A 9,958-nucleotide genomic window follows, 5' to 3' on the forward strand; every position below is an offset into this window, starting at 1 on the left:
AATTTTTCATGACGAATCCGAATCTGTAATAAAAATTAGGGGTTGCTATTTAAGATTTTAAAGTTACCCCCCACCCCACATCCAGGGGGTGGGTTGGAGGGTCATGTTTAGTGTTATTCGATAGGTTCTCAAAAAGTATTAAAAACTTTTTTTTTGGTTTCTCATTTGGAAGTGTATTTCTCGAGATATTAGACCGTTTCTATAATTTATCTATGGTATCAGGATAAATCGTTTTTCTCAATTATAGCCCCATCTATCCACAGTTCGAAAAAATGTCTTGAATAAAAGTTGCTTACTTTTACGTAACGAATCCAAATCTGCAAGAAAAACTAGGGGTTTCCATTTGAGATTTTAAAGTTACCCTCCACCCCACCTCCAGGGGGTGTAGTGGGAGTTGGTGTTTGGTGTCATTGGATAGATTTTTGAAAATGATTGAACACGTATTTTTCAGTTTTTCTATCCGATGTTTAGTTCTCGAAATATTCGACCGTTCCACTACTTTTGGGACACCCTGTATAATCTATAAAAGGGGAGTCGGGAGTCAATAGAGGACGAAAACATGCATTGTTCCGGACAAATTCAAACAAGCTTAAATTTTTCTAAAACTTTTTTTGTTAATTTATATATGTACAGCTGGTTCCAAAAAAAACTGATACGACTCTAAAAGCGTATTTTGTAGAAAATTGAGCAGTGTACTTTCTTATTCTTCGTCTTTTTGTTTTTGGTCTCGCTGCAAGGCAATTACCAGCACAATTTAGAGGCGATCTTGATGTAGTCTGGCTCTAAGTCATATCAAAATCGCTGACTATGTTCTTGTAAAAAGCTTTTGATGGGGTGTGATATAATGAATATGAGTTTAATTATATTTAATTTATTATGTTTTGAAGGATAAATACTTAATATTTACATGTCATTTACTGTCACTGTCACTGCCAAATCTTAAAATTTGTCAGATAACTTCAACCTCAAAAATGGCTGTTTGTTTGTTTATTTTCTTATTTGTCTGTCATAATAAATATAATATAATGTCAAACTAATCATACACTGCTCAAAATGATCAAATCTTACTAAGAGTCGTATCAGTTTTTTTAGGAATCAGCTGTACATGTTAAGATAAAAAGTTCTATTCACAGATTATGTCGCTAATTGTTTATTATTTGTTTAAACAATTACAATTTTTTGTATAAATAATTTTAAAAATATAGTTGAATTCATCATTATACTTTGTTAAAATATGTTTCTATTTTGTTTTTGATTATGCTGAATCCGAATATGGTATTACAATTTGAAAAATAAAAAATTTTGAGCTCTTATACAGTATGTAGTTAAAGAGTAAAGTACCTTTATATTTCAGAATATCAAAAATTATTGTGAAAAGTTGTTTGTAATTAAAAACTATGTTTTAATATGTAATTACATCCTTTTAATTGAAGACAAAAATCATTGTATTACAATTATGATAACTATTTTATTATTAATTTTAGGAAAAAAAACTTATTCTGCATAAAATGCTCTACCTTGTTTAAAATTTAAGATACAACCATCAGATACCAAACTTTTTCAATTTTATACGAGGTATGTAAAGAAATATGGATTTGGCTTAACAGTTAGTACTTTTATAGTTCACAATATTTCAATTAGAAGGGTGTAATATTTTTCAATTCAAAACAACTTTTCTTAATAACAATTTTCGATATTGTGAAATATAAAGGTACCTTACTCTTGAGCGAAATTCATATTTTTTTGACATACCTCATATAAAATTTGATGTCCAGTTTTTTTCTAGGTTTATATTTTCGTAGTAATTAAAGAAACATTTAATTTCTCAGTTCATTTGTTCAATAAAAAATTAAGCACCCACTTCTGGAGTATAATTTTTTGATATATTGTTTGTTAAACATTTTTTAATCAAATTACAAAAAGTTTTTTTGTGTGATTTTTTCCGAAGTCAAAATCTCTATTGACTCCCCTATAAACAAATATAGTAAGGTTAATTGTATTAATTATTATAGTAAATACATTATTATTAAACTGTTATTATTTTTTTATTATTTTTAACACTTAGTTTTACTACTTTAACGCGATAATTCAAGATAAAAAAATTTTAAAAAAATTCTGTAGTTGTTATATTAACAAGAATATTATATTCAAAAATACGTGTAAAATGTATTTAAAGGAACTGGTCAAAAAAATACCATTACTTTTAGCACAGGAATGTATTCAAAACGTATTTTTGTACAATTTCAGTAATACTAAATTTGCTAAAAAAATTAAATATTGGCGTTACGAATTGTGCCGTTACGAATATGTATAGTTACTAAATGTCGATGTTACGAACTGTAGCCGTTACGAATTGTCGGTTACCATTTGTCGGGTTACGAACTGTCGTGTTACGAGATGTCATAGAACCGGTAAAACTAGTGGATTTATTTCACTGATAAACTGGTAGGTTTTTTCTTTTTGCACTTTGTTCAGCGTTGAAACACACGGGCCACTCTGCAGCTCTGCTAAAGCAGCGCCACATAATAGCATCTGATAATAAGCCGTAAATTCTTATGTAAATAATCGTCTTCCAAGAAACCTATGGTCTAACATATGTTTGCTGCAAAATGCACACCATCCAAGGCCAGGCTTCTACGTCTGAAAAAATGTTTTGTAACTTCTATAGGTTGGTCTCTTAAAGCAGATTCCAATGTTTCCTTACAATCTCTATTAATTACGTTTTGCCGTCAATAAAACAGATTCTAAGCTTATTTTAAGAATAATAATTTTTCGATGTCCCATATATTTTTATTATAAATATCCACGATATAGATCATCACATAAATATCGTAATATTTATCGTGACATACAGGGTGGGCCAAATAAAAGAGTCCACCTCGATATTTGGCAGTAGTTATTAGTTTTTAAGAAAATGCCGAAACAGATCGATTTTTATTTTTAAATTACAATTTTTTGATATATATTTCATACTAGTGACGTCATCCACCTGGGTGTGATGACGTAATCGATATTTTTTTAAAATGGGAATAGGGGTCGTGTGTTAGCTCATTTGAAAGGTTCATTCTCTATTCAGTATTATAAACATTAAGATTATTTATACAGGATGACTAACAAAATAATTTTTGAATTAAATTAATTGACGCAAACAGAAGAATGAATGTAATTATTTTAACTAAAAATATATTGTACTACTGTCAGAAAAAAGAAGAAAAAATGTTTATTTTACAAATAAACATTCCTTTTCGCTTAAATTAAATTATAAACAGCCTCCCACCTGCCTCTTTACAGTTTGAACATTTAAGTTAAGTGAAGAGCAATGTTTATTTGCCAAATAAAGATTTTTTCTATTTTCTGACAGCAATAGAATGTATTTTGAGTTAAATAAATCACATACATCATACATTCTTCTTTTTGCGTCAATTAATTTAATTCAAAAATTATTATTTTTTGGCCACCCATGTATAAATAATGATAATAATATTTTTTTACTGAATAGAGAATTAAACAACCTTTCAAGTGAGCTACCGCACGACCCCTATTCTCATTTAAAAAAATCATCGATACGTCATCACGCCCAGATGGATGACGTCAATAGTATTAAATATATCTTAAAAAATTATAATTTAAAAATAAAAATCGACGTGTTTCGGCATTTCCTTAAAATCTAATACCTACTGTCAAATATCGAGGTGAACTGTTTTCTTTGGCCCACCCTGTATATTGTGATACACAGAGTGTGAGTTTAATGTGTAAGACCCCTCAATTATCTCAGAAACGGCTTGCACGATTTTTATAGATTTTGGTGGGTAGGTACGGGTCTTTTCATGCAGCCGATATTATAGTGTTATTTATATTGTTGTCATATCTTCCGTTTTTCTGGAAATGTAATGAACTTTCTTAGTTCAAATAGAATACCCTGTATATTTTTTGCATTTTGAAGTCCTGATGAAACAGTGATTATTTTTTATGTAATATTCTCTATACCTAAATACCGTAATTTCGGATTTATTCCTACATTTATTAAAAAAAATTGATGCTTTCTGTACACAAAACTGACTCTGTATATTCGCGACATACAGTGTGGAACGCACTTATGGAATAAAATTATTTGTGTCCTTGTTTTTTAGAATTATAAAAAACGCTGAGACCCGTCCATTTTTACACATAAATGTGTACTTTTAAAATATAAAAAATGTAAAGGTGATTGACGCAAGCCTAGCAGAGTCCATAAGCCTTATTTTTAATGGAACATCCTGTATATTTTTAAAAGCTGCCTAACAACCTGATTTTAACAAACTATATCATGTAGGGTGTATTATGAACAATATAGGGTGAAATTTTGAAATTCTAAAGTATGGAAACCTCTTATGGAATAAAATTGTTTTTTTCCTTATTTTAGAAAATTATAAAAAATGCTGGGGTCCGTCAACTTTTAAATTTAAATGATTGCTTTATACGCATAAATTTAAATATACAGGGTGAGGCACGAAAGTCTAGCACAGTCCATGATCGTTAATTTTAATGAATCACCCTGTATATTTTTATGTTATTAGAAGCTACTTAACAACCTTATCTCAAAAAAGTATATTATGCATGGTCCATTATGAATAATACAAGGTGAAATTTTTAAATTATTTAAAAATTTCGTTAAAAAAAATTTAAATACTCAACCCACTATATTGATACTTAGTTTAGAAAATTGATGGCTAATTAAAAAATAATAATAAAGTGTGATACCTAAATTATTAATTTCAAAATTTTATGTGTTTAATATATTGACGTAAATTAATTATACATAGGTACCTAATTTCAAAATTTCACCTTGTAATATTCACAACAGACGCTAAATAATACACATGTTTGAGATGAGGTTGTTACGTTACTTCTAAAAATATAAAAATATGCAGGGTGTTTCATTAAAAATAAAGATAATGGACTAGGGTAGACTGGCGCGAATCACCCAGTATATTCAAATTTATGTCTAAACGGTGCATATTGGAATTTAAATTTTGAAGTATCCTAGTGTTTTTTATAAATTTCTAAAATAAGGACACAAATAATGTTATTTCACAAGCAGTGTCCATGCATTATAATTTTAAATTTTCACCCTGTATTATTGATAATACACCATACGTTATTTAGTTCATTGAAATAAGGTTGGTAAGCAGTTTTTAAAAACATAAAGTATACAAAGTATTAAAAATAAAGCTTATGGACTATGCTAGGTGTGCGTGACTCACCCTGTATATTTAAATTTATGTTTATAAGGCGCCCATTTAATTTTAAAAGTTAACGGGTCCCAGAATTTTTTATATTTTTTTAAAGCCAGAACAGAAATAATTTTATTCCATAATATGCCTTCCACCCTATATATTTTTCGAACCCTGTAGGGGGAAACCCATAGGGGGTTTTTACGGTTTGGGAGATTGTTTCCAAGATCTAATACATTTGGACAATACTGAATTGACAGATTTCTTAGAAGACACTATCCAAAATCTTTGACTAACCAAAAACTGATTGGGTACTCTCATATTATACAGCATGTAAATACTTTTCATGATAATGGCGAACTAAGAGAGTAGTAGAGGTAATGGATTTTGGCAAGAGCTATGATCTTGTAAATAACAAGTAAACTTGTGTACTTACTGTTTCGATATGACTCAAAATCCATTATCTCTACGGCGAGATTTTTTTGGTTTTTGGTAACAAAAAGGGGTGTTTTGTTCATACGACAAGGAAAACTGGGATAAACGACCACCTACTCTTAAACACTGAGTATCATCTAAAAATACTCCCAATTTACGAAATTGTTTCGAAAACGAGTTTGACTGAAAATGTTCTTCAAAACTAAAGTTTTCTTTATCTCTTCCAAATGGGAGTTTTCCCGCAATGATGAAGTAACTTCTGGAACGATTAAGGGAATATTATACAAAAACGAAGGACCTGATAACTAGTCTATGTTGAGCTGTCTATGTATTTTGCAATAATTCAATGTAATGCCAAGAATAACTTGGACAATAGGTCTGGATATACTAAATGCGATTTGCACCGAAAATTTTGAACCTAGAAGGTGAATTTTTAATCCAGTGCAATAATATTTGCGAATCTACCCAGTACCCAAGCACACATATTTCGAAAGGTTATTTTCTTCCAAGACTGTAACACAAACGATAATAAGTTTGACCAAATGAACAGCAGCTAACAATTCCAACGAGGTATAGTAATTTGTTTTTGTATTTGTATTTGAATAGATAATAACACCCATTACTTTACCATTGAGTAATACTTCATTACTCACGGGCTGAAGTTAGGTTCAAGTGGCGAATGTCACTTTTAATATTAATCTTATATAAACTGCAAATAAAATTACTTAAACTTGTTTATTTAACACAATAATAATTATTGTAATTTATATCAATAATTAATTTCAAAAAATTTTTAAAGGATATAACTGTAACAATGGGTCGGTATATTTTTTTTCTATGGATACTATACAATATGCAACTTCTCTAACTACTTACATACATTCAAAATGAACAATTCCTCATGCAGTGAGAAAAGTCGGCCATTGCAGTGAGAAATATTTTTTTGTCACGGGTTCTCCTACGGTTTTCCATACTATGATCGCCGTTTCCATGGTAACATGCACAATACAACCACAATAAATGTTGTCAAATAAATGTGTTAAAGCAAATCTTACCAGGAATTACCTTTCAAAACTGTTCAAAAATAACTGATAATTAGAATTTTTAATAATAAGGTATGTATATAAATTTTAAGAATAATAAATACCTACATGTATATATGTATTTTATTTCAGTTTATGCATATAATATACCTAAAAGCACCTAAATTATTTAATTTTGTAGTTTTAACTCTTGAGAAAACCGCATCCATAGAAAAAGTACAGTATACAACACATAAGCAAATGACACATTTCTCCCTCGCTTGATTTGCGGCCCTCGCCTTGTGCCTCGGCTCGTGCCCACAAACTTCTGCACTCGTGAGAAATATGTCTTTTTTCTCATTTGTTGTACAATATACTATACTTTTATACCTTGTTTGCCATTATGAATTTTGACGTTTATCATTTTCAGTGACAGTGACATTAGGTATTTGCTGTATTTATTGGAATTTAAAAATTATTGTGTTTATTTTATACAGATATTTTGTATTATATATTTTAAATACATCATAACATATTATATATAGTTATATTCTTCTTCTTCTTTAGCCCATTTCTATCCAACTTTGGACATAGGCCTTCCCCAAATCTTTCCATAACTGTCTGTCCTTGGCTGCGTTTTTCCAGTGAGTTCCTGCAGCGTTGACAATATCGTCCTTTCATCGCATCTGAGGTCTTCCTCTTCATCTTCTTCCTCTACACGGTCTCCAGTTTTGTATTTCAGCATTCCATCTTTTATCTTCCTGTCTCGCATTGTGGCCCGCAAATCTCCACTTGAACCCTGTTATAATAATTCGATACATCAGTATCAGAGTGCACCAACTCAAAAAACATAGTTCTTCACAAATCAACTTTAACTTATTTTTTTCTGGGGGCAAATAGTTTTAATCTGTTGTAAATGGTCCATTTGTTTTTCAAATAGAACAAAATTTTGGAATTAGATGTTTATTTTATGATTCTTTTAGATGATAATTTTTGATTATTTTTTTTAAGAATTCAGATTTTTTTTTGAGTTGGTGCACTATGAAACTGTCAACACATGATTTTTTAACAGTAAGTGCATTTTGTATAGGGTATTTGTATGGAAATCATATAAAATTATTTAAGTATTTTTCTTCTTATAAAATCATTGTTTCCTCTTTATGAAAAAATATAATAAAATCAAAATAATTCTGAATTGTCACTGTCACTTTCTTCAGCAGCGGCAGCTATGGCAGAAGTTGGTAAGTTCTGCAAAAACTCACAGTGAATTCTGAGTATTGCACCCGAGGAACAGAGCGACAACAAATAACATTTTTTAAGTGGTGGCACTCCAGGAGGTTTATTGGAGAGGATATGGTTCTTCATAAGCCACACTCGTTCTGTTTTATCGAATATTTTTATGACATTATAATTTTCGTCAAAATAAGACTTCTTTTACATTATTTTGTGTGGCTGGTTTTTCTCAAATCTTAGAATTTTTATTTCGCTCCATTTTATTTTGTCTCCGGCTTCATTTATATTAAAAATTTTCCCAATTTTTTGTAAATTTTTATTTTAAATCACGTCGGCAATTTCTTCTGTAGCGTACCAGGCCGTCCAGCTTTCTTCTTCTCTTCTTCTTCTTCTTTTTGTATAGACATGACTCCGTCTGTTTTTTCAATGTGCCTCTAGTAAGTTGTAGTTCCATCGTTTTCGTGGTCTTCTCACTAATCGTCTTCCTATTGGGGAACCGTCTCTCGCTGTCCTGACTACTATATTTGTTGTCATTCGGCTTCTGTGGTCATTCCATTCTATTCTTCTGTTTCTTACCCAATTATTAATTTTATTTACCTTGCATCTCAGTCGTATATCTGTACTTCTAGCTCTGTCCCATAGAGTCTTACCATCGATTTTTCGAAGAGTTTACATCTCCGCTGTTTCGAGCAATCTCTTTGTCCTCTCTGTGTTGGGTCGTGTTTCTGCTGCGTATGTCATTATTGGTCTGATGACTGTTTTGTAAATTCTGCCTTTCATTTTATTCCGATATTTTTATCGGAAGTTTTCTTAGCCAGGCTAATTATTATCGGTACCATTTGCGACAAAATATAGAGCGGGTTTCCTTTTAGGTATCTTTTTTTTATTTTTCTATGAGGGCATGCATCGCATCACCCTCATTTTAAGTATGTCCAACTACTAAGCATTTGTGGGTTATGCTTTTTATTGCTAAGTTTTTACAGCAATATAAAAACAAGCAAGCAATGAACTTGTTTTTGTTTTGGCCCAGACAATTATCGGAGTAAAATATGTGCTCATATTGAGGTTCCATGGTTCTTTAGATATTGTCAAACACACGTACTTATTTCATTAACACCTCTGCTTGCGATACGTTCGTGCCACAAAAAACTATAGCCATGTTTGTTAGAAATTAATATCAAATATAGTGAAGTTGTAACATGATAGGCGTCTCATGTAAAAAGAAAATCACTCCGATCTCCATTTGGTAGTGATAATAATACAACTTGGAGATGAAAGCAACAAACTACAGTACTGTCATCTTCCTTTGAATCCTTGATATCCAACTCCTTCTCTAACCGAATCTGATTTTTTTCTCTGATATGTGCATCGTACTTAAGTTGTTGTGATACTTTTTACAACACTGGTCTTTTTTGGCTAAAAAAAGGCATATTAAATTCCCTGTTGAAAATCTTGGTGTAATATTGGAGTTTTAAGGGAATTTTCAGTTCTCCTCTACATTTTTCTTGGTACAGTCTGTACATGGTGACTAAGTTTAGAGATTTGTTTTTTTCTTACTCCGCAATAATGAGAGTCAATTACTGGAAAAGATTTAATGTGGGACCTCACGAATTCTTTTTCATCATCTAGCACCCTTGGTCGTCCAACATTTTTTTTTTCATCCGCGATTGTCATTATGTGCAAACCCTAGCTCTGTTTTTTTTTAATTGCTGTGTATGCTTTTTCATTATTATCCTATTCGAAATGTTAAAAGTGTTCATAAAGAAAACTTTACATACTCTTCCACAAGGAAGAACTTCTTGTAGTTGGCTGTATACCATTAATTACAAGTGAAATTTAATGAAAAATTGTCTTCTTGGTAAAAGGTATATTATTTTAAAAAGCCCTAAAGGGCTACAAACATGTGAACAAAACGTTTTCGCTCTGTAACAAGAGCATCATCAGTGTTACAAGGACATGGTGAGCCAACCAAAAAATACAAAGGTCAAAGCCTTTCAAAAAACAGACAAAAGTCTTATATAAATAGTTGAATTTTAATTTCAGTATTTTATAAAT

At 30.7% G+C, this 9,958-nt stretch overlaps 1 protein-coding gene across 5 annotated transcripts in view; it reads right to left on the bottom strand.

Moving 5' to 3' along the window:
- Positions 1-9,958, bottom strand: part of LOC114328375 (uncharacterized) — a 985,491-nt gene that overhangs the window by 862,881 nt on the left and 112,652 nt on the right. The gene's annotated exons all lie outside the window — the stretch shown is intronic.

This window comes from Diabrotica virgifera, chromosome 6 (assembly GCF_917563875.1).
Source record: "Diabrotica virgifera virgifera chromosome 6, PGI_DIABVI_V3a".
Taxonomy (NCBI): domain Eukaryota; kingdom Metazoa; phylum Arthropoda; class Insecta; order Coleoptera; family Chrysomelidae; genus Diabrotica; species Diabrotica virgifera.